Source organism: Lagopus muta, chromosome 9 (genome assembly GCF_023343835.1).
Source record: "Lagopus muta isolate bLagMut1 chromosome 9, bLagMut1 primary, whole genome shotgun sequence".
Lineage (NCBI taxonomy): Eukaryota > Metazoa > Chordata > Aves > Galliformes > Phasianidae > Lagopus > Lagopus muta.
The window spans coordinates 21,680,303-21,704,185 of NC_064441.1; the positions used below are offsets into that span (position 1 = coordinate 21,680,303).

Below are 23,883 nucleotides of genomic sequence, written 5' to 3' on the forward strand. Positions count from 1 at the left end.
GCCAGCCTTGAAGAGTTATTTACACAGAAAGTTATATTTGTAAGTATCAGGGTTACTGACTAAGGTAAAAGAAATATTCTGATGATTTTTGGTTAAAAAAAAAATAAAATTCTGTACCACACATTAGAGCAAGTTTCTTGACATTGTGTGCAAAGAGAAGTAGAAAGCATTGCCTGAAACAAGATAGGCACATAGGGGCAAACTCAAGCAAGGAGAAGGTATAGTTCTCAACTTGCTCTATGTTAGCATTAGTATTGTATGAATGCAGTTAAAAAGATCCTACTGTTATAATGAGAATACAGGTTTTTTTGGTAATACATTAAGTGAATTAAGCTAGAAATAACATATAAAAACACTTTTGATCAGGCAGCCTATAGTAGATACAGTGGAGCCAGTTGATGGAGCCTTCTTCCCCCAGCTACAGGAGGCATTAAGATTGCAGGTTTAATTCTGTTGGGGGCCTCCTACCCCTCTGACATCTACTGGAAAAGGAGCATGGTAAGCTGTAGGCAATGCAAGAGGCTCCTAAGGTGTAGAGAGGATAGCTTTCTGAACCAGGTAACATACAACCTCACTGGGGAATGCAGTGCTGAATATGTTGCTTACCAACACTGGTGAGCCCATTGGCAGCATCAAAACTGGAAGCTACCTTGGCTCCAGTGACCATGCAATGGAGTTCACACTCTTTAGGAATATCAGACAGACAAAAAGCAAAATCAGAAAGCTTAACTTTAGTAAAGCCTGCTTCCAGCTCTTCAGGGAGTCACTCAACAAAATGCTCTAGAAATCCATCCTTAAGGACAAGGGACCAGAGCTATAAGATCATTAAGTAAGCTTTCCGTAGGGCATGAGAATCCTCCAAGAGTAAGAAGTCAGAAAAGGAAGGCAAGAGGCTTATGTGGCTGAACCAGGACCTGGTAGTCAAACTGCAGAAGAAGAAGAAAACACACAGGCTGTAGAAGCAACAACAAATACCCTGGGAGGAGTACGGCAGTGCCCCTGGGCTGTACAGGGATAGGGTCAAGACGGCCAAGGCCCAGCTAAAACCAGCTAAAAGGGCAAAGAAAAATAAGAAAGGCTTCTAGGGGCAGGTAAATTAGAAGAAGCAAGGCTGAGAGTGCAACTCTTCTTAGCAAGCCTAATGCAATAGAACATACAGCAATGACAACACAGTAGCAAAGCCATAGTCTGCAACAAGTAAGGACTTGCTCAAATACAACAGCTGTGGACATAAAAATAGTGGAAAAACTCTGCTTACATTCAAAAAGCCTCACACACACAAAGAACTCCAGCAAAATGCTTTCACCAACACACAAAACTCCAGCAAAATGCTTTTACTTCCACTGTCAGCCCTTCAATGAGGTCTGGGAAGGGGTGAATCCTGGCTCCACCCCTCTGGTCACTCAGTACACTGCATGCATCTGAGCTTCTCTGGGTGGTCCCTGCCTTCCCACCAGGTGCTCAATCACTGCTTCAGGCCATGACTGAGCATTTCTGCTACAGCAAATCGTGCAGGCAGGCTGGTAACAACAGACAATGAGAAGGCTGAGGTATTATATTATGCTGTGACATGTTTCCTGCAACAGTCTGTGTTGAAAGTTGGCTTTAATAAAGAAGTCTCCCCAGCCATTTAGGGAATTTAGATATGACTTTAGGTTTGTGTATTGAACTTAATAGTTGGGCTGCTTGCCAGAAGCAAGTGTAGGCCCTGTAGGAAAATGTGACTGACAGGGACTAGGATAAGTATAATTAGTGCAACTGCAAGCAAGATCTGAAAGGCCTGTTGCCTTTTTTTGTTATTATTGACTGATTGCAATAACTCCCTACAGTAGCTTTAGCATTCAAGGGAAACAGCGATGCAAAAGCTTACAGATCAATTTGCTGGTTTTTAACCATGCAGTGGTGCAGTTTATGCAACAGCTTCTAAAGAAAACCTTGCAAACTTGAAACGCGGGCTGTGGGGGAACTATCAGGTCAGGGCTTGAAGCTGGTAACTGAGCACCTGGTGAAGGGGTGTGACTGCCCAGGGAGCACAGTCAAATTGTGTGCAGCTGTGCTCCCCAGGAGACCAGAAGGGCAGGACTCAGAGTAGAGCACCCTGGGCTCATATAAGGGCCAGCTACAGGAAGTGAGTGTCTCTTGGGTCTGGGCTGCTTTCTGAGAAGATGTGTTGTTGGAGATCTCTTTTGGTAGTTGGGTGAGTTTAATGTTTCTTTCTGTATATACCTCTTAGCTTATCTGCAACTTCTTTATCTGGTGTTGCTAAGAACCTGCCACAAGCAATTTTCTTTCTTTGTGAGCAAAATGCAGGCCTGTGTGAACCTAATGAGGTTTATCGTGACCGAGTGCAAGGTTTTATACTTGAATTACAGTGTTCCTAAATATGTATATAGAGTAGGAGAAGAACTCCTAGAGAATAGCACTGGTGAGAAGGGATGAGGGGTCCTGGGGCATGAAGGGCTTGATGTTGCCAATGTACACTTGCAGTCTGGAAGGCAAGGGGTGCTCTGGGCTGTATCAGAGGGCAGGTGGCCAGCAGAAAGGGAGGTCACTGTTCCACTTCTGCTTTGTTCCTGTGATGCCCTACCTGCAGTACTGTGCCTAGGCCTGGGGAGAGATCTCTATGGGATCCCTCTGAAGGGAGATGGAGGGAGGTGGGCTTCTCAGTGTGGAGAAGGCTGTGTGGAGGCCTCGTTATGGCCTTCCAGTATTTGAAAGGAGCTTATCAGCTAGAGTGAGATGTCTTTTTGCTTTGGTAGCTAGTAATAGGATAAGGGTGATTTAAATTAAACAGTAAGAGATCTTAAGTTAGATGTTAGGCCCAAACATTTTACTCAGAAGATGGCGAGGCACTGGAATAGGCTGGCTGGGGGTGTTATGGATGTCCCAACCCTGGAGGTGACAACTACTAGGAAGCAAAGCTGGGCCTGTATGTGGGTGCTCTGTGATGTCACTGGAGGGTCGCTGTTACACTGTGACCTCACAACAGAGGGAGTGGCTGTAAAGTTCCTCTCCATGAGGGGCAGCCTCCAGTGAGCCAGCTGAGCCCCTCTGTGCTGGGAAGGCTGTAGATGTGAGCCAGGGGGTGCAGGCAGATGGCAGAGGGCCCTGAGGAGGAGATGGGCCCCGTCTGTCTCTGCCAGTGTTGTCCCCTGTGGGCACACCTACTGCAGGGCCTGCATCCAGTGCTGGGCTGCAGTGCCATCATTTTGTTGCGGCCATCCTGAGCCTCACACCAAGCTCCCTGGAGGACGCCTTGACCCACCCTTGAACCTTGGAGGTAATGTAGAAGAAATAACTGCCTGCATAATGGTATGTTCTGTGCAAATTCACTAAGCAGAGTTAATTCAAAGATGTTAGATACTCATCTGAAGCCCCTTCACGGGGACAGGAAGCTACTGGCAGTAGTTATGCATGGCTTTCAGGAAAGTTACTGCCTTTGAGTGATATTCAGATGGAGTTCTGCTGTGCTGACCTACCTAATATGTACAGTCCAATCACTCTAAGTATTTACCCAGCTGTGCACCTAAACCTGTAGGTTTCTGTCTCAAGCTGTCTAATGAAGACAATCTGATCTGCAATGGGTTCAGGTGTCAGCTGTGTACTGGTATTGATTGTAAACACCTGCTGAAATAGACATCTGGTTGCAGGAATGTAAGGACTTTGAGACTTATTTGAAAATAGTAGTGACTCAGCTTCATCACTGTGGATATTTACTCATTAGTTCATCCTTTTTCCAATGTTACTGACCTAGTAGTCTGTGTAGTTCTTTACTAATTTGTGTTCATACAGATCATGTCTTTCCATTCCTGGCACAGTGCACTAGCTCTGGAGAATCCATAGGTTAAGTTAGCACTGATATCTTTCTAGAGGTAGGCACTTGCATCTGTTTCCTCAAGTCATATTAACATCATACATTGGGAGTTTTTTGCTCTTGACTAGCTTATTAGTTTCAGGATGAAGCCTTATATTAAGGATAGTAAGAGTCCGCTAGCATCATTTTCTTGCTCTTTATTTCTTTCTAATAGCTAAATGACCTCATGGTAGTTCCTATGGTTTAGATAAAAATATATAAGCTTTTGCACACCCCCCACCTTTAGATCCAGTGCAATACCTTAAGCTATACTGTTCTGGGCTCTGTCATGGCCTGAAACTAATTATTTTCTGTGAAAACATGAAGTCACTTCATAGAAACTTTGGTTACTAGAGCTTTTGAATGAATTGAGAAGGAATGAAAGCATAGTTTTCTCCTTGCTCTGCATTTGCCACTCTCCCTGGGATGGGAACTCCGTTAAATGGTTCAAGGTTGGGACTACCAAGACTTCTGATCATATTCTATAGATACTAATAACCATGCTGGTCTTAAGCCAGGCACCATAGTCTAGAGAGCTCTCCTCTGCCTCAATACAGATAAAAGATTAGTTTTATATGTGGAAATATATAGAGTTAAAAACTTGGCAAATCAGAAATTTAATATCAAACTTAACTCACTTCTGCTGTCCCTTGCCATCTGGGTATGAATGATGTGAAGAAGGAGAAAAGATGAAGGAAGAGTTAGATTTAAGTCTGTATGCTATATGGGACTTGCTGGTTGGAGTTGATGTGACTGATAGTATTTGTATAAGCATAGGACTAAAGGCTACAAAAAGATGCTTGTGATTATACACCTGCTGAAATTACTGGTGGGAGTATCAAATGTGTGCAACAACCTTGACTAGACCAGGAAAGCTGACTGACTGAATCTGTTCTCACCTGCTCTGGCTTGGAAAGGTCTGTTTTCTGGTCAGGTTCTCTAGTACTGTTTAATCTTCAGGAGTTTGAGTCAGATTGCAAGTCTAATCCATCTTCCCTAAAACAGTGGCTGGAGGAGTGACTGAGTCACCTGCTTGCTGTATTCACCAAATTCTGCCAAATAGTTGGCCAAAATTTTTATTATTTTCTTCATTTCATGAGTGGACTTTGCATCATGTCATCTTGTCACACAAAGTGGTGGTTTACTGGATACAGAACACTGAACGTGTGTCTTGAAGTTCTTTTGAAGGCTTAGCAAATGGTCCAATCTGGGCAGTGGCACGAATTGTTTTATATAGGTGTTATTTCAGAGAAACACCTTCATTTGACACGTGTAGTGCTGTATGTTCTGGCAAAGGAGCGTGTGTGCTTTGCAATATTGATATGACAGATGTTCATCTGCAGAATTGGTGAAACGTCTTTCTACAAGAAAAATATTTGCTTACATGCTTACCAGCACGTTTGTTTGTCCTCAAAGGCAAATAAGGATCCAACATCTTTGATGAAGAGCTATTTTTGTCTTTCTCTGCACAGTTCTAAAAAGACATTGTGTTTTTAAAAAAAAAAAAAAAAAATGCTGTCAAAGGCTGCAGCCAGCCATTAATGTGAATTACTCCCTATTTAAAGATTGCACCTATAATCAGTTAAGTCAGTTCTGTGGGACTGTGGCTGTAGGTCACTTGCTGATGATGGCAGAAATGTGATCTTGAAATAACACATCGGCTTCTTATGTATTAGATATGGTATGGCTGAATACATCTGGAATCTGCATTGGTCAAGGCAGTCCCATTATGATGCTGCAGTGAGTTTCTGCAGTATTATCTTTTCTATAATGAGGATAGGAGAAAGGAACTTGTAAGTAAAGCTCTAGATTCCACCACAGGAGGTGGGAATGGATTTGCACCCCCCAGGCAGTCTTTTGCAGAGAGGGGCTGGTGTTATTGGTTAAGGTAGCACATTTGCCACTGCTATCCCAGGTCAATGGAAGTATTAATTGTCTCTTTAGGATCAACAAAGCCCATACTGAGGCCTTCTGTGTAAGGCTAATAGGTTAATGGAACTGGATTCTCACTTGATAATAGACTCTTTCTGATGAGAAAGATGACTGCTAGTACAATTCTGCTTGAGTATTGATAGAGAGGTCAAGTTTACATCATACTTAGTAATGTGTGTCTAGTTGGGAGTATCCTCATCACAGCTCAGTATCCCTCAGTAAAAGAGGTACAGGCAAAAGGGTGAGCAGTTATGACTTTATCTATATAAGCCTTGCCTATTTGGAAATACTGTTAGTGGCAGTTGGTGATCTACTGAATTTATTCCCCAGCGTTCTGTTTTACCTGTGATAACTACGCAGTAGTTGTGTGTGTACTGACAAGATGTTTATAGCCAGCCACAAATCTGCCAAGTCTGCTAAGACTTTTCCTGCTGGCATATATTGAGTAGCTTACGTTTGTTGAAGTCAATCCATCCTTGTCTTTGGACCAGTACCGGAGCCATTGTCTACTAGCAGGGATCAACAGTGAGTCGGGTTGTGGAAACTGTCATTCGCTGCTTCTCTTTATTGAAAGTTTGCTCTTGTAAGTTGTAGGGTGAAAGGGACTCTATTATGGTTTAGAGGTGTTCATTTATTGTTTGGTGTAAGTTTTGCTCTATGAACAGTATCTGCAGCTAACTTGTTTGGAGACACTTCACTTTGTACCTACTGAAAAGTTGACTCGGTAATTAACCAACGTCTCTGTGTGCCGAAATACTTTTCTCTAAACTCTTTGTTTCAAAAAAAAAAAAAAAAATTGAGATGTGAGTTTTGTCCTTACAGAAACTGTACCTATGCTTGTAAAATATGAACTTGCTTTTATTGTGCTTGAAAATCAGCATTTGGGTAAATTTGTCATGCTAGACTCTTAGCCAGTATACCTGAAAGCCCTACTGACTTGGATTGGAGCTCATCTTTCCTTCATCTGTTTAAAGATGTCTAGATCCTATTGTCAGGGAGAGCTCGTTCTGAAGCAGACCACTGTTAAGTGCTGGTGGCTCATTTCCAAGGCTTTGAGTTTTTTGCTCTGTCAAGTGGGTGTTATTTTATTTCTATTCAGCAGCTGCCTTCATTTCCAGGACTAATTTAAAATCATTGCATGTAGGTTGTGCCGTGTCAAGCTCAGGACATCTGGAGTGGAGGAACAATTGGTAGTCCTGAGGCCCTCTGCTTTGTCTGTGTAGGAATTGCATCTTCCTGAGGCCCTTGCTGATAGATAGGATGAATGTAGAATGAATGTAATCTCAATATTTTGACAATTTTCTTGTTTGTTGCAATGCTGTTGTTAGGCAAGTAGACATATGCTGGCATTTGGGTCCTCTGCTGCTGTTTAGCAACTGCTACATTTTTAAAAGCAACCTGACAGAATATGGTAGTATCTGCTTGTGGGTCGTCAACAATTTCTTGTTTCTTTAGGAAACTGCTTTCCAAATGTTAATACTCTAGTGTGTGTTCTGCCTTCTTCATTTGCTAAAATCTTCACTGGAAGATTTTAAAATGTAGAAGTTGACCTGCCTCAACTGATAGAGATGTGGCAGCTTCTATTGGCATTCCATCACCTGGCTCCATCATATCTAATTAATCTTGTGATTTGTAGAAGCACGGTACTTGGGCATGCATATGTTAATTCATCTTAGATGATTGAAATAAGCGTTTCCCCTGTTGCTGGAAAGCAATGGATACTACTTTCAGGACAGGGTAACTTTGCTATACATAGAAATAAACCCTTTGTCATCTCTATCCAGAAGAATTATCTGGTAACTGCTTAGATGAGATTTCAAGGAGAAATGTAAATGTTCAGTCAGGTACTGTATCTGAAATCAGCCCCCTGCTCCTAGAATATCTGTGTGATCCCTCCAGGACCTCTGTGTTGTGTATGAGATTAATAATGACTAAGCTGTTGTGGTTCTGCTGTTACTAGATAGGGTGGGAAGGGCACATTGATTAGGTGGTATGTAAATGGAATTAACAAATAACTGAAGAATAAGGGATTGCATGCTAAATTGGTAGAAGATTCTTTGAATCTGGTCTTAAATCTGATTATGTAAAAGTATCAAGCTTTTTTTTTTTTTGTGGCCCGAATTATTTCTGTGCTTCATCTTGGGGAAAGTGAGTCTTAAAACCCTTGCAACATGCATTTGCCACTTTGCACACAGGTTATACAAAAAACTATGTAAATTTGAACATTAAGTACTGTAATTCAGAAGTTGGAAGTTCTGTTTCCTTGTTCCTAGACTTGCAAATAAGCTCTTCAACAAGAGGAGTGCTCTACACAACCATCTGAGCTAGTAAGACTTGCTTGTTTCCTCTGTACTGCTGTTAAAATGAGCTAGATTTAGCATATTCTAACTTGATTTTTTAACTGTGTATTTTGGGCAGCAGAGTAGATCTCAAACTTGTCAAGTGTGTGTGATGTGTCCTCTATCTGGTGACCAGTAATAGGACCCGAGGGAGTGGTGTGGAGCCGTGAAAGGGGCGGTCAGGCTGCGTGTTAAGGCAAGGAGCTTTACCAGGGCATGGAACAGTCTCACCAGGGAAGCAGTCATGGCCCCATGCTGCCAGAACTCAAGGAACGTTTGGAAATTGGTTTGGATTTTGTGGTCCTAGAAACACCTCATGAATCATAAAAATAGTGCTACTTGTTCTTGTGTCACAGAAGTCCTTATTATGCTGACACTTGACTTTAGAAAAGAACAATCTTGTGCTAGTGGAGACAGATGGGAAACTCCTTGTTCCTCTTAGCAAGGAAGGAGAAGCAGTAATGAGGTAATGATCTGCATATCCACTGGTTCCTAAAATACTGAGAAGGAAAAGATGAGTGGCATTTGAAGATTTTTCTGACTTGTATGACCATTTAATAACACTTGGAGGCTTTGTTCCACGTGTTATTAAGTGATAAAATAGATAAATCACTTGACTACTGATCTGAGTTTTCTGCTGTGCTTATTTTTATCACTACCATCTGATCCCTTTCACAGAATGAGTGCAAATCAGACTTACTGCTTGAATCAGTTTGTTCTGAATCAGCATTGATTTCTGTCAGCTAAGCAGAATGGATTTGAATGTTAAGGCGCTGGAAGCGATGGACCAACCAGGCTGCTCATTCCAACTGCTGGCTATAGACTCTAGCATTACTTTCTCTGTGCGCTCATTAGTTGCATGGGAAGGACACCTAGAAGAAGGCCATAGTTTTGGCTCCTTCTGCTTGTCAGGTGCTTTCAGGGAGTAGTCTAGAACAGCTAGTTCTCACAGCAGTCTTTTCCTACTGTCTGTGCATGAAGTCCCATGTCCTGGGTTATGGTGTGAAGGCACCTTGCCTTGGTGTTCTTAGACTATTTCAAGGATTTAAGTAACCTTGCAAACCATGAGAAGTCCCCGCAGGTCAAGCTTTCTTACACTGGTTTCTTGGTTTCAGCTGGGACAGAGTTGAATTTCTTCATGGTGTGTGGTATGATTCTATGTTTTGGTAATAGGAGAAAAATAATGTTAATTTCACAGTGATGCTTTAGGTGGTGCTGAGCAGTGCTGCACACAGCCAAGGATGTTTCAGTTTTCAGCTTCTTGTGCTGTTCTGCCAGTGAGGGGCTGGGGGACACGAGAAGCTGGGAGGGGCAGAGCCAGGACAGCTGCCCTAAACTGACCAAAAGGAAATTCCATAGCTTATGACATTATATGAGGAAAAAGAACTATAAAACTGGGGGGAGTTGAATGAAGGTGTTGCCACTGCTGGGACTGGCTGGCTATTGATTGACAAGTGGTGAGCAATTGCATTGTGCATTACTTGTGTGCGTATAAGAAATCATTGCTGCTGTTTCTCTTCCTTTTCTTAGTAAATAGATTTTCTTCCTCAACCTACAAGTTCTACTTCTGTTTCTCTTTCAAATCTCACTGGAAGGGAGGTAGTGAGCAAAGGGCTGTTGAGCTCCTTGCCAGTTAAACCACAACAGATGGAGACCTGTGATCTTAGAATTGGAGGATCTAGGTTGATTTCTCAGAAATCTGGTGCCACTGAGTCGGTTGCTTAAGGCCAGTCTTCCAGCTGTTGCCCTAGATTGCAAGTAGTAGTTAATAAACAGTGAGTGTTTGAAATGCCATAGTGCATGCTGTAGGCAGTTAGTACAGCTACTACTTACTGTACTCTTGACAGTTTAATGCTAGGTGATAGGCGTTACCAGAATCTGTGCTTCAAGGTTTTCTAGTATCCCTACTGTGTAGTTACTACTCATCTCAAGTGTTGCCAGCATTCAAGTGTAATGGAAGAGTTTTGTGTTCAGGTATTCAACCTCCAGTCAGTCAAAATGAGAAAATACCAGCACGGGGGGAAGATGTATACGTGTGAATATTAGTCTTCCTCTTGATACCAGCTGAGGGCCCTGGCTTTGTAAATGATGTGTTGGACCCTGGGTGTGCTTACCAAATGTACTGGTGCAGAAGAGAGGGAGATCTTCTGTCCTTTTCAAGGCAGCAGATCAGGGCAACCAAAGTGGTGATTTGCAATTCAGTATAATTTCCTCAAATTCTAACCTTTAAAATTGGCATAATAAAACTTTCTGCCTCAGAGTTTTGTGAAATATGTAAAAGATGGAGGGACTTTGACATAAGAGATCTGTAATAAGCTACCCGAGTACCTCTTGTTCAATTGTGCTGAGTTATTATAGGTATGAATGCTTTGTAAATGAGATATTAAGCAAATAAAAGGCATCCGAATAGTTGAAAATACTTAATTTACCCAAACCCTCCTTTGCACTGAAATAAATTGCATGTAATAATGGATCTTTTTACCTTTATAGAATAATTATGGAATATTACAGAGGGATAATAAAAATGACTTGTTAGTTTGCCAAACAGTTTAAATGGTTAGAAGAGAAAATGTACAAGAATATATGTACAAATGAAGGAGAAACATCATTTTACAACTGAGTGTAGTTTGGGGATTTCTTACTCCTATTATTCAAGCTCATAAAATTTCAGGTGTTTCTCAAGGGAATTTGCATACTTCTGCAGTTTTGTGGTCTCAACAGTTGTGCAGCCGCCTTAAACTAGAAATGAAACTTTGAATAAAAGCAGTGCTGGCGTCTTAGTCAAACTGATGCTGATGGCTTAATCCTACTGAGATGTTGTGTATAGGCGTATTGAAATGCAGGCTGTCTGAAAACATGCTAGCTTAAAGTGTGTGGTGGTGAAAGGGCCTAAAAGCGTGACTTGGCCAGGGTCACAGGGCTGATCAGTAGCTATGTCAAGCACAGAACTAAAGGTTCCAATCCAGACAAGCCAGATGTGCTCAGTAAATCTCACCTTTTTAATGTCGCAAAAGACAAATTCAGATACGAAGCTTCTCTGTATATATGTGTCAATTGATCTTGCTGTCAGTGCTAACACTGCAGAAGTACACATTAAATACATATTTGTGCTTGCATGAACTTTTTGCATTTGAAGCTTCCAAGCAGATGTACTATAGGCCTTTAGCAGTAGAAGTGCTTTTCATCTTGTTGTTCTGGGTACTCTTTAGACTGATTTTCATGGAGGAGGGTAGGAGGTGTCTTCCGTTAACACAGGGTGTTTTGGGTCTGGGATGGTGAGCTTAACTCCTGACTTCAAAAGAAATCAGGGACTCTTCAGCAAATGCTGAATTCAAACTATTCATAAAATCATAACGTGGCTAAGGTTGAAAGGGACTTGGAAGATCATTCACTTAAAGACCATTGAACTCTACCCTCTCTCCCCATCGTGGACAGGGTTGCCAGCCACTAAATCAAGTTGCCCAGGGCCCCATCCATCCTGGCCAGCCCTGGTCTTGACAACTGCTAAGCCTTATGGTTTTATTGAGCCCTTTTCTTTCTGAATGGGTATGAGTAAATGATAATGATAACTGTAGATCTTTATAAATGCACAGATGCATATTTAATCCTATGCACAGTGATGCTAGGAGGAGGGCCTTTTGATTCTGGATGTGGAAAGTTTTGTCCTTGATCCTCAGTCTGAATCCATGTGGATGAGGAAAAAAGGTGTGAGAGGAAACCCAACAACCAACCTTGAAACATTCTGTGGAAGGGCAGGAGGCATTTGAGTTAGAGCTGAGATCAGATATTACTTTCATCAGTAGACATCACTAGTGTTGAGCTGACATTGCTGAATTACATACATTATTTTCATGATGGGAGATAACCCCTGTTTAGAAGGGACTGAAATGGCACTGTTGACATGTACTTTCACATAAGTTAGAGGTATGGTTCTAACATTAAAATAAAAAAGCACAGCTGATTTGCAAAATCACTTTTTTTTCCTGCATATTCTACTTGGATTCAGTATTGACAACAGAATTCATAGCAATAAATACAAATGAGGTAACTTAACTATGGTCTACTTAAGAAACAAACAGCAAGATTGGAACTTCTGAAGTACAGACTTTCAGTTTATCTTATGTGGAATAAGAGAAGAACTACTTGTTAGTTTCTACTATCTTTTATTTCCTCTAACTGGAAACTGTTTTCAGGAAGTACTTGAGAACAAGGTGTGAGCCCAGCCATATCAGAAGTGCGAGGAAGACAAATCTAAGCTAGAAAAAAATATTTTTAAATGCTGTCTTCTAGGACACTCGCTTTGGAATGATGTGCTGTCATGCAGTTCTGTGTTCTGAGACCTCACTGATTCCTTGTGACTGGAATGTAGAACTAGATGGGTGTAAATTTTTTAGGAAAGACAGGCAGTGGAGAAAGGGAGGAGATGTTCCCCTCTACATCAGTGACCACTTGGAGTCCTTGGATCTCCACCTAGAGACAGACGTGGAGCTGACAACTTATGGTTTAGGGTTAAAGGGAAGGAGGCATCTTGGGGGGCTCTGCTGAAGGCTGCCTGATCAGGAAGACCAAGGCCTCTATAAACAGATAGGAGCAACTTCACATCCTCAAAACTTGGTCCTCATGAGCTCCTTTTTGACTCTGGCTGTTCTGTGAATGTGTTCCCTCAGTGTGTTTCTTGATGACACCAAGATGAGTGATACAGGTACACCGTAGAAGGAAGGGATGCTATCTAGCGGGACCTGGATTGGCTTGATAAGTGGGCCCATGTGAACCTAATGAGGTTCTGCAAGGCCAGATGCAAGGCTCAGCACTTGGGTCAAGGCAATTCCAGAAAATGCCTACAGACTGGGAGGAGAGCAACTCTGAGAACAGCACTGTGGAAAAGGACCTGGAAATCCTGGTGGATGAAAGACTTAATGTGAGCCAGCAGTGTGCTCTTGCAGCCCAGGAAGCCAACGGTATTCTAGGCTGCATCAACAGAGGGGTGGCAGCAGGGAGAGGAAGGGGGTTGTCTCCCTCTGCTTTGCCCTTCATAAGGCCCTGTCTGCAGTACCGTGTCAAGGCCAGGAGCCCCCAGCGCGGGAGCTGTTGGAATGAGTTCAGATGAAGATTATCAAGGGGCTGGAGCACTTCTGTGAAGAAATATTGAGGGAGCTGGGGGTGCTCAATGAGAAGAGAAGGCTTTGGTGAGATCTGGAAGGTGAGGTTTGGTGAGGCTGCAGCCTTCCAGTACTTGAAGGGAGCTTATGAGTAGGGAGGGATTTCCTCACTGGCAGTAATAGAACAAAGGCAAATGGCTTTAAACACAAAGAGGGGGAAATTAAGGTTACATGCGAGGAAGAATTTTTTTTTACTTAGAGGGCAGTGATATTCTGGAACAGGTTGCCCAGGAAGCTGTGGATGTCGTATCCCTATAGGTGTTTGAGGCCAGGTTGGGTGGGCTCTAGGCAGCCTGACCTAGGGGCCAGGGGGCTGGATCTCAATCTTTAATGTCACTTCCAATCAAAGTCATTCTATGATAAAACAATTGTGCAATTAATGAATCTGCTGTTGTCACCAGTAACTCTGCCCCTGAAGCTGTTTGTAAATGAGTTCAGCTGCATGTATAGAAAGGAAAAGGCTGTGTATTGCTTGTTTCATGGTAGAACACTCAGAGGCTTTAAAAAATGCAGTAATTTGTGTATCAAAACACTGCTAATGGGTATTGGTAAGAATGTAAGAATTTACCTGCTGACTTGCAACCTTACATTGATGTCCATTGTGTAAAGACAGAAAAGTAACTAAAAGAAATCTGTCTTGGTCTCTGGAGGTATCTGAGTAGTGTATTTGAACATAAACAGACATGAAAGAACACTTGAAAAAGGTATCGCCCTTTTTCAGTCACTCATTTAGAGTTCATGGAATCTGTTTTTGAGTGGATTTGTACTTGCTGTGCACAAGTGGCTAATAATTTCTTGTAAGTGCATACATCCACCTCTTTAGCTCCAAATTGGTAGGAGCTGAAAATGGTAACTGTGAGGAAAACACAACTCAGTCCCAGAGACTGATGAGGGCAGATGGTAACTTCAGGAAGTCAAGCTGCCAGATTCTAACCTGTCAGTTTAGAGCATGGGCAAGCTGCAATTTTGTAGAGGTTTAACACTGCCAAACTTAAAACGTTTTTATGGGGCTGAAAAAGAAACATTCCTGTCAGTTTGATAATTTCCAGTCTTGGCTAAAAAGCAGATGGGTGTAAAAGCTTTTTGACTGAACAGTTGTTCAAAAATGTTGGCAAAACAGTATTTTTTTCATTGAGCAAAAATGAAGCGTGGATTGAAGACAAACCTAAAATCCTTCCCACAAAGTCTTGTGGGAAATGTCATCCAAAATTCCTTTGGAAAGGGAGAAAGCGATTGAATGAATGGAGTCGCAGGCATGGGAATTGTTGAGCAGCTTTGCCTCCTAGTGCTGACAGTTTTGACTCTGTGATATCAGTACAGCATAGGGAACCTCACGTGGCAAGACTTGGATGTCCATGTCTTGCTAGCTATCAACTGTGATGTGCCTTGTTTTCCGTGTGACTTGCATACTGCTGTAATCTGCTTTGACAAGACTCATCAACATAAATATTGCATCTGCTGAATGCCAAAAGGAGTTTCTTAAAGACTGTGAAGCAAGTGAGACGCAGGTGTGTATCTAAATTGATTTGTAAGTAGTTTCTGCAACAGCAGTGGTTGGCATAGGTGAGATCACTAAAACTTTTGTAGCTGAGGCTTGAAAAAGCACAATAACTGTATAATTCTATACATAACGTGCTGACTGCAGAAATACACCAGGGAGAGTGGGCTCTGGTTTGGATAGTTTACGTGGCTAGATGAGGTTTGAGGATTAATTAGAAGTTGCCTGCTGGGCAAGAGCTTGGGCACCATTCTTAGAGATTGTGTTGGATGTGGACTTTAAAGGATGTCTGAGAAGAAATAGCTGCTGCTCAAACTGAGGAGGGAGCGTTAGTCTTCATGCAGAGGGGGCACAGAGACTGGATCTGAAGCCTGTTTGTTCATTGTGACGTTTGTCACTGCTTTTTTTTTTTCCCTGGACTAGAAGGGGTGCAGGCTGGTGCAAGTATGAGGATTCAGGTGGAAGATGTGAACCTGACTATTCTTTTTCAGCATAGAGACAAGTTTGTATGGATTTTTCCCATGCAGATCAAAAGTTTCCATTTGCACTATCTACTATAAAATGATCTGTAGGCAACAAAATGAGATCTCATCTTGGATTCATCTTTGTAAGAGGCGGGTTAGTGCTATTGTGCTGCTAGTGCTACTGTGCTGGGGTTTTTTAAAGGTTAAAAAGAGGTTGAAGCCAAGTTCTGACTCATGTGCGTTCATATAGGTAAACATACAGCTAATCAGTCTCCTAAAGCTTGGCCTTTGAGCTGTAATTTTGAGGCGATGTCCTTGGAGTATTCCATAGAGACTTTAATATGGAAAGTTCTGGCCCGGGGCATGTTTTCTGATGTTTAATATCAGGTCAATTTATACAGGAAAACCAAAGATAAGCCACAGGGTGAAATAGTTTCCTACTATTAAATCATGCATTACTGCATTTTATTTCTGATATTGTCTTATTTCAGCTTGCAGTTTATTCTGTGGATTGTGTTTATACACTGTCATGAAAGTCATTGTACTCTGAGCTCTCTGTGCAAAGCAAAATGTAAATGGCTTGCTTACTAACATCCAGGTCCAAAAAGGAAAAAAAAACCCTTGGATTTTTGGATTTCTTGCTATTGACTACTGCCTGCATAGTCTTTCATGTCTCATTTGCCTCTGCTGAAAGGATAGGGAAGTGAGTATTTCACCTGAAAATATTTTGTTAAAGAATATGGTAAACATTCTGAAGTCTCAAATGTTGAAAAATTTTGAAACTGATTTTGAAGCAGAAGTGTGGCAAACAATCCCAAATTTTTATATTTCGTGGGTTTTGAGGAATCCGAGGCATCTGCAGTGGTGAAAACTCCATGAGTGATGCTTTCTGCTTTAGTATTCTGGAATTCTGTTGTGGTTGCTTAATGTGCAGTATGTGTACCCTGCTGCAATATGACTGCATGGGTCCAACCCTTGAGCACTGAGTTGTCAGAGAGTTTGTCAGAAGGCTTTGGCTGAGCTTACCTATTGGTAAGCTTAATACAAGGCTCTTCTGTTGTGCTGCCCTTTCCCTCTCACCCCCTTGCCCCCGCAATAGAGTGAGAGATGGTTGGTTTGCCCTATGCCTGCGTCTCAAGGAGGCAAACAGATGAAACAAACTAGTGAACAACTCTATTAAATTGGCTGCAGAGGAAGCCTTGGAAGGGGCAGGGTGTTTCTGCTCACAGATGTATGGAATGACTTTAAGCAAGTCACTGGGGTGTCTCATGTCTTCCACTTCCTAAAGTTTCCAGGACAGGAATCGGCACTGAGCAATGGAGCTGCGATCTCCTGTGGGCTTCTATAGTGCTATCAGTCTGGGGAAGGCTGCTGTTAACAGCATGTGCATTTGGGAGGGATTTCCGTGCACATTGTAAACTTCATTTGTCTTTGTCATTGTCAATTGGGGAAAAATGGCTTAAGTAGTACTTGGATACAGCAGTGTTCTGAGACTGCTAGTTGATTTACAGAGCAGGGCTCTCAATCTCAAGGTGTTTTACTCAGAGCAGAGGAGGGTAACCCTGCTGCAGAGTGCAGGAATACGTCCTTTGCAGCTCTTTTGAAGCCTGCTGGCAGCACCCTTCCAGGGCGTATGGGCAGCCTGAGCAGAGGCAGTAAAATAGCTTAAAATATTAAGAAATAAAACTGTTCCTGGAATTGCTGTTTAGCACTGAAAACAAAATACCTGACACTTCTCGAGTCGGTTGATGGCAGTAGCTTGATTTATGAAAGGTGTGAAAGTTAAAAATGCTTCCTGTAACCTGCAGTTCAAACTCGTAATATTTTGTCATTTTGCTTTGTGCTTACAAATACAGATTCTAGAAGATCTGTTAGTGCTTTACTTTTGTGTCTGCGGCATATATTCCAAATAGTAACCAGAGTGACAATTCCTGACAGTTGAATTATATTCTTTTTAGTTATAGCAGCCCTCTGTGTACGTCTTAGTAGTAAAATGGAGATTTTAATTTTATTTGCCTTTGGCTTCTGTAAAGCTTGATTGGAAAGAAGGATGCTTATGTTTATGGATTAGAGGAATAAAAAGCCTGAAATACTTGGGACATCTGCAATTTCATACTGGGAGTGTACTTCAAGTGAGATATGGCTGCAGTCTGAGACAAGTTCAGCTCTTCAATTAAATCTGTTTAATGTCAGGCATGTCCCATAAATACATAGAGTAGAATCTATGGTGACTGCTAATTGGGCAGCGTGCAGTTTCTGGTAGGAAAATTCAATGACAAATAAATTGTTTAACTTTGAAATAACTTCTTGGTTTAAAGAAGCAGTGTTGAAAAGCTTTGAGCTCTTGTTCTTACAAATCCAGATTGGTCTCATCAGAGGACAGCCGTAATGCTTGGTACTGCAGTACAGTGGTTGTAATGGCTTCTTGAAGTGGCCCAAATTGACTCGGTCTAAGAATTAATTGAACAAATGCTATCTTGTCCTCTGATCTCTGCTTTTGTGTGGGTGAAAAGCTGAGTTCAATGAATGCGATTCATCTCTTTTAGACTTCTATTTTTCTTTGTTGATACTTCTGAGAGGAAACCAAAGAAACTGAAACTCTTAAAGAAACAGCTGCTGTGAAAATGGAGCAGAAAGTAGGACTTCTCTCTCAGACTAGAGAAAAGCTTAGTTTTCATATTGGTTCAAGGAAAAGGTTGAAGGTTTGGCTGAACAGTATTTTATCTGAATAGGTTCCCTGAACGCAGCTATAAATCAAGTCTTGAGTAGTGTACTAGTGAGTACAAAACCTGGAGATGTAAATCAAGACTTGAACACTGTACCTGTGAGTATAAAACACTTGATGTGCAAGTCAAGGCTCCAACTGTCTGTGTGAGAAGCTGGGAGAGACAAATGGTAGCACTCGAATGCTGGCTGTTTGGAATATAAAACACTAGGGTTATGTCTCATTTCTACATTAGTTCTTGGATGTGTGCACATCATGATTGCCAGCTCAAAATGCACTACTCCAGTCTCATACCTGCCTGCTGAGATGGCAAGTGCTTCAGGACTTATTACCTGCATGCAATTGCCTTACAAGTGAATTTCTCAGTGTGTGCTTTCACAGAAGAAAAGGAATGTTCTCTTGATACTGGAACACCTGATATATTCTAATATCAAACGCACCGAGTATTTCTTGTCATTTAAACATACATTGTCTTTTTAAAAGAAAGGGTCTGCTTTTCATCTGGTCTTTGGGTGATATTTTCTCAGGTGGGGAATGTACTGACCTAGACTTTCTGGAAGTTCTGTTTCAAGGCAGGATTGCCACTTGGTTGCTAAGAGTTTACTTGGGCTGTGTTCCTTTAACTTCCCTTCCTATGGGAGGCATTGTTCACCTGTTTTGCTGAAGAATGTTAATCAAGGATTTTCTTTGCATCCCTCTACATGAGAATGAGTAAGTCAGCTCCTTGTAAAAAGAACACTTCAGATTAGCAGAGCATTATAAATTCTAGGCAGAATTTGACTGTGTTGGGTCACGGAACAAATGTAAATATTCCTTAATTACTTGGCCTATTTCATGGCCTTGTGATCTAGGCATTGTTAAAGTTGTCTGTCTCCCTGAGGAGTCCAGGAGTCAATAGAGGAAGCATCATAATTTGTCTGGTTTTAATTCACTATTTCTTCCATTTCTGGTCTGGCAAGGGTTGTGTAATCAACCCAATGACTTGATTTGAAAGAATACTATGGAAAAAGAACAAATATCTGTGCTGGCAGTCTTTCTGGGTGCTTTGTATCTTTGGATATTGAAACTAGTTCTATATCTTTTTCATAAGATATGTCATGCCAAGGTTTTTAGTTCTTCTCAAAATTTTATTGGCAACACAAACATGTTCACCATCTTTCCATTACGATGAAGAAGATCTGTGTTAAACAAGTTAATGAGAATAAGGTAATAATCAGGGCAAGTGGTCTTTTAGTTCAGTCACCAAGGTTGGAAAATCCCAGGTCATCCTGTACACCCATCCACCTCTCACCAGTATTTCCCACTAAAGTGTCCCTCAGTACAACATCTAAACACTGCTTGAACATCGCCAGGGATGGGGACTCCACCTTCCTAAGCAGCATGTTCTGGCACCTGACTGCTCCTTTGGAGAAGTATTTCCTAATGTTCAACCTGAATCTTCAGTGGTGCAACTTCAGGTCAGTCCCTCTAGTCCTATTCCCAGTTAATGTGGGAGAAGAGGCCAACTCTCACCTCACCACAACGTCCCTTCAGGTAGTTGTAGAGAGCAGCAAGGTCACCCCTGAGCCTCCTGCTCTCCAGTTGCCAAACCTTTGAAGGGGACAAATATCACAGTACAAAAATCAGGGAAGCCTAAGGAAATCACCAAGCAGCAGTGTGAAGATCACTACCTCTTTATCATCGTGTAATACATCTTTCAACTGTGCTTATCAAAAGGATGTTTTCCTTTTGAATCTTTTTTCATTCTGCACTTTCAAGAAAGTTTTAAAATGTGGGTTAATCAAAGATTGGCAATAAAACAGAGTAGTAACATTCTTCTCAGGTTGATAAACATGGTAGCTCTGTACCAAAGGCTTATGCTGGTTGTGACTCAATTTATGGGCAAAGCCAAGTGTATCCCTTCTGGTTTCTAACAACACTGCAGCTAATATTAACAGTATTCACTTTGGGAGAGCTAGTTAATTTCTAATGGTGGTGAATATTTGAAGTGACTTGAAGGTCTGTCCCTTTCTGGTATGTTAGGTAAATAACTGGTTCTACAAGGTACCCCTTAGTGGGAGTCAGAAACCTCCGTGGTCTAATTAACCTCCTAGAGAAAATCCTGAATTCTGCTTCTACTGATTCTGAGCACAAGTTCTGTGTGTTTTTTATTGCCTTTTGCATATATTGACTTGCAGATGGTCTTGGGTTTTCTGTAAAGCAAACTGTTGCAAGTGGTACAGAAAAAGCTGAGGTATTCAACCTGCTGCCCAAATTAGCAAAGCCCTGGGTTAGGGAGAATGCCATGCACTGAAAGGGATGGAATTGTGCTTAGTTACTGATGAGTAGGAGCAGAACCACTGAACATAAAGAATATGGTTTAGGTTCTCATGTATTTGTATTTTGTGCACAGGCTTCTGTAAGGGGGAGAACAGACTGCACAGTAGATAAGGCATGAGTTGTAGTTGTGCATAAACGTAACTCACATTGAGTCTTTCCTGGTTCTTGACTCAGAAATTCTTAAGTTCTCATATTGCAACATAAGTGTAATATTCTTAAACATTTTTCAGCAAACCTATTGGTATGTTTCTAAGTTTTAACACTTCCTGCTACTTCCAATTCAGTTTAATTTCCTACTTTACTGTCTCTTGATCTCAGTGGTGACCTTGTTATGAGCATGTAAATGTCAAATCATAATCAAGTTCTCACCTCATATCACAAATGTGATGAAGCTCTTTTTAGAAAATCTCATTAAGAGTTCATCTTTTTATAATTACTGTACTGAAGTACTTGTGCATAGTAGGTATAACTTCATACCCTTGCCTTACATACCTCTCCTGTTGTGTATTTTTAACTTTCATGCATCCTAAACTCTTCTGTTCAAATTCTGTGATCTGAGCTGGATTTAAAACAGAAAAATTCTCATGTAGATTCTTCTTGCAGAAAGGCTGCCAAGGCAGTGTATCAGCGTGGAGTCCTAATGCTGAGAGGTGCCAAACAGCGTGGCATAGCAACTCTTCTGCTACTTTTCCCCTTCCTCTTTCACTATGTGGTGAGTTCTAGGCTTATGGGAAAATGGGGATTTTGGCCAAATTTCTGTCTATTCTGATCCCTGTGCTCAGGGAATGCTGTTAGCTGGCTTGAAGCAAAGGGGTCGCATTTTCCAATTACTTGCTGTAAACCAGGAATTGTGCAACTGGTTTGCATGTGGCTGGACTGCTTAGGGATTTGTCACAGCCTGGGAACTGTGCAGGCAGGATGGGACAATTGTATGGGCTGTAGCTAAGGCAGAACTAAAAACATCTCCTAAATGGGGAACGGAAACAAAAGTTGCAGCCAAGATTTACAAATGCAGAGGCTGAAATATCCCTACAGATCGTTGAACTTCAAATGTGTATTGGATACTTCCTAAATATACTCAAATTGCTCGATTCTGTCACTGGAGGTGTAAATACACACTGTTGGATATTAAGCTGTCTGGTTCCTACTGGGCACATGGGGTGTCCTCAGCTGTGAAAACTTAAGTGATAGCTTTGAGAATTGGGTGTCCAAATACTTCCCTGCAATGAAGGAAACAGTAGGGTTACATTTTGCTACAGGAGGAAGCATCTTTCAAAGAGCAATTGAAATCATAGGCAATTAATCATAATGCCTGTTTAGATTAATTTGAGTTCTAAGGGAAGAGTATGTCTGAGGAGGGCAGAGTAAGGGAATGCTGAGGCCTCAGCAGGAGGATGGATGTGAAGATTCTTTAAGAAATCTGAGTGCAGATTTGTGGTAATACATCATGCTGGCGAGTCTAGATCAGTGGTCACCACAGAGCTGCAAAGAATGGATTCTTTCTTAAAAGGGGAAGAGGTCTTGTTTGAAGAACTGATTTTTCTGTTTTGAAGATGACAGCTGCAGAAGTGCTGCTGTTCCTCCACTGTGGCACAGGCCTAGAAGCAGTGATGTGTCAGCTGATCTTACAACCCAAGGAAAACAGGCTCTGAGACAGGAAAGTGCAATAGCTATTTGTAGGTTGCTCAGAGGTGGAACCTTACTGTGTTTCCCTGCTCCTGACACCCTCCACCCCAGGAAAGTATCTGCTGTGAAAGCATCTCCTGTCTCTGTTGCTTAGTTATTTTCTTCTGAGATACCTTGCTTCCTTAGTGAAGATTTCTATAACTTTTCTAGTGCAAACATGAGCACTGGCATGCACAGAGCTTTAACTGCTTTGTGCCAGAGCAGGATCTTCTAGGTAAGAGCCTCTTAATTGGATCTCTTTTTGATTGGATAATGTGAGCTAAATATTCTACTGCTTTTGTTTTTCTGCCTCTTAACTCTGCTGAAAATATGTGCTGCTTTAAGGAATGCAGATTTTTTCCTGGTTTTTTTTTTTTTTTTTTTTTTTTTTTTGTTTCCTCAGCTAAGAATGGACTGATGTCCAAACTTTGCAAGCGGAGTTGATGTATACTTCATGGCAAGTTTTGCCAGTTCATGTAATACCTATGTCTCCAAGTAAAAGCATGAGCTGTATTTCCTCTCTGGGGACTTGTCCATTATAGTTAGGAAACCTATGTTTGTTTAGGCTTAGAGAAAGCTGCAGGAAATACTGAGTTCCTTTTCTTGCTAGTACTGGAAGATGGAAAACAGTGGAGAGTGAGGTTAGAGGTTCAAATAAAGCTGAACTTGAATGCCACAATGAAAATGGTGCATAATTTCTACCAAGAGTGGTTGCCTGTAGAATGCTGAGGCTAACAGAAAGTGCCCATTTGAGGTTAGCATTTTGATGCTTCTCCTAATACGGCTTGACACACGAGGAAGAACGAAGCTGTGTGCATCCAATATTTATCAGGTCTATTTTCTCAAAATCCCATGGAATTCACTTTGCATCTGTAGGAAATATTGCTTAAAAATAGCTTAATTTGTACAAAAACTTTGTCCAAACTCATAAAGAAGAAAACTATGTTAAAGAAATTTATCATGTATCTGATTTCTTCTGCAAGTGCTCGCTTCAGCTTTTGTATGCTGCTCTGAGCAGTTTTCCTTGTCAGGTGCAGCTTATGTCCAAATCCTTCAGTTCTTCCACACAAATAGCATTAAGTAGGCATGGGGCTGAGCTCAGTTTCTGTACCAACTGTACATATTTAGAGCTAACTAAAATACAGGATGGACAGTTTGAAAATGCCAATAACTGCAAGACTTGATACTGAAAACTGTCAAGTCTGGGGAATAGACTGAAAAGCCTAGCAGGTGAAACCAGGAGACCACAGGAGCAGGGACTCCACTTGCTCATGATTGGTGTTGTGTTGAGACTCAGGAGGGCTTAAGGAGGAAAAGTAAAGAACTGGGGGAAAATCTTCTTTTCCCCTTCCCTGCCAAGGGTTGCAATATGGGCAAACAGAGGTCTGCCAAGGGAAGCTACTCCTACAAGTCATGGAACTAGTGCTTCTCCCTTTCTTACCATCATGTCTGTCTGCAGGTTTTGTACCTATAGTTCTTAAAGTATCTCTTGCAGCACTATGATGCTACAGTGGCTGAAAGCATCCATGAGAAGCCCTTTCTCAAAGTGGGGAGGGATGTAAGCACCATATGGCAAATGGTGGACTGAGATAAATCTGTAAGACCAGTATGAGCTGTGGAGATCTATGCCAGAAACTCATGCAGAACACAAGCAATTGAGTCTTGCCAGGCAGTTCAGCTGAGAAGTCAGAGCAATGGTTCATTACTTTTTTTAATAAGATTAAAATGCATACAATAAAAGTACTATAAGCAGGTGAAAAGATTGTTCCAACCTTTGTGCCTTTGAGCAGAAATTTGTATTCTGTTTGTCTTTTCTTACAGTTTCTATCTAAACAGTTACAAAGTGTAAAGGAAGGCAGACTTTGTGTGTGCTTTCTTGTGTTATATTGCACCATCACCAAGTGAGACAGAAGGCAAATTGCATCTTCA

At 41.5% G+C, this 23,883-nt stretch overlaps 1 long non-coding RNA gene across 1 annotated transcript in view; it reads left to right on the forward strand.

Moving 5' to 3' along the window:
* The first annotated feature begins 2,108 nt into the window (after positions 1–2,108).
* The window catches only part of LOC125697563 (uncharacterized), a 435,416-nt gene continuing 413,641 nt past the window's right edge, over positions 2,109–23,883 (forward strand). Inside the window, exon 1 of the long non-coding RNA XR_007378853.1 lies at positions 2,109–2,197. This is a non-coding gene — a long non-coding RNA (uncharacterized LOC125697563). The remainder of the gene's footprint in view (positions 2,198–23,883) is intronic.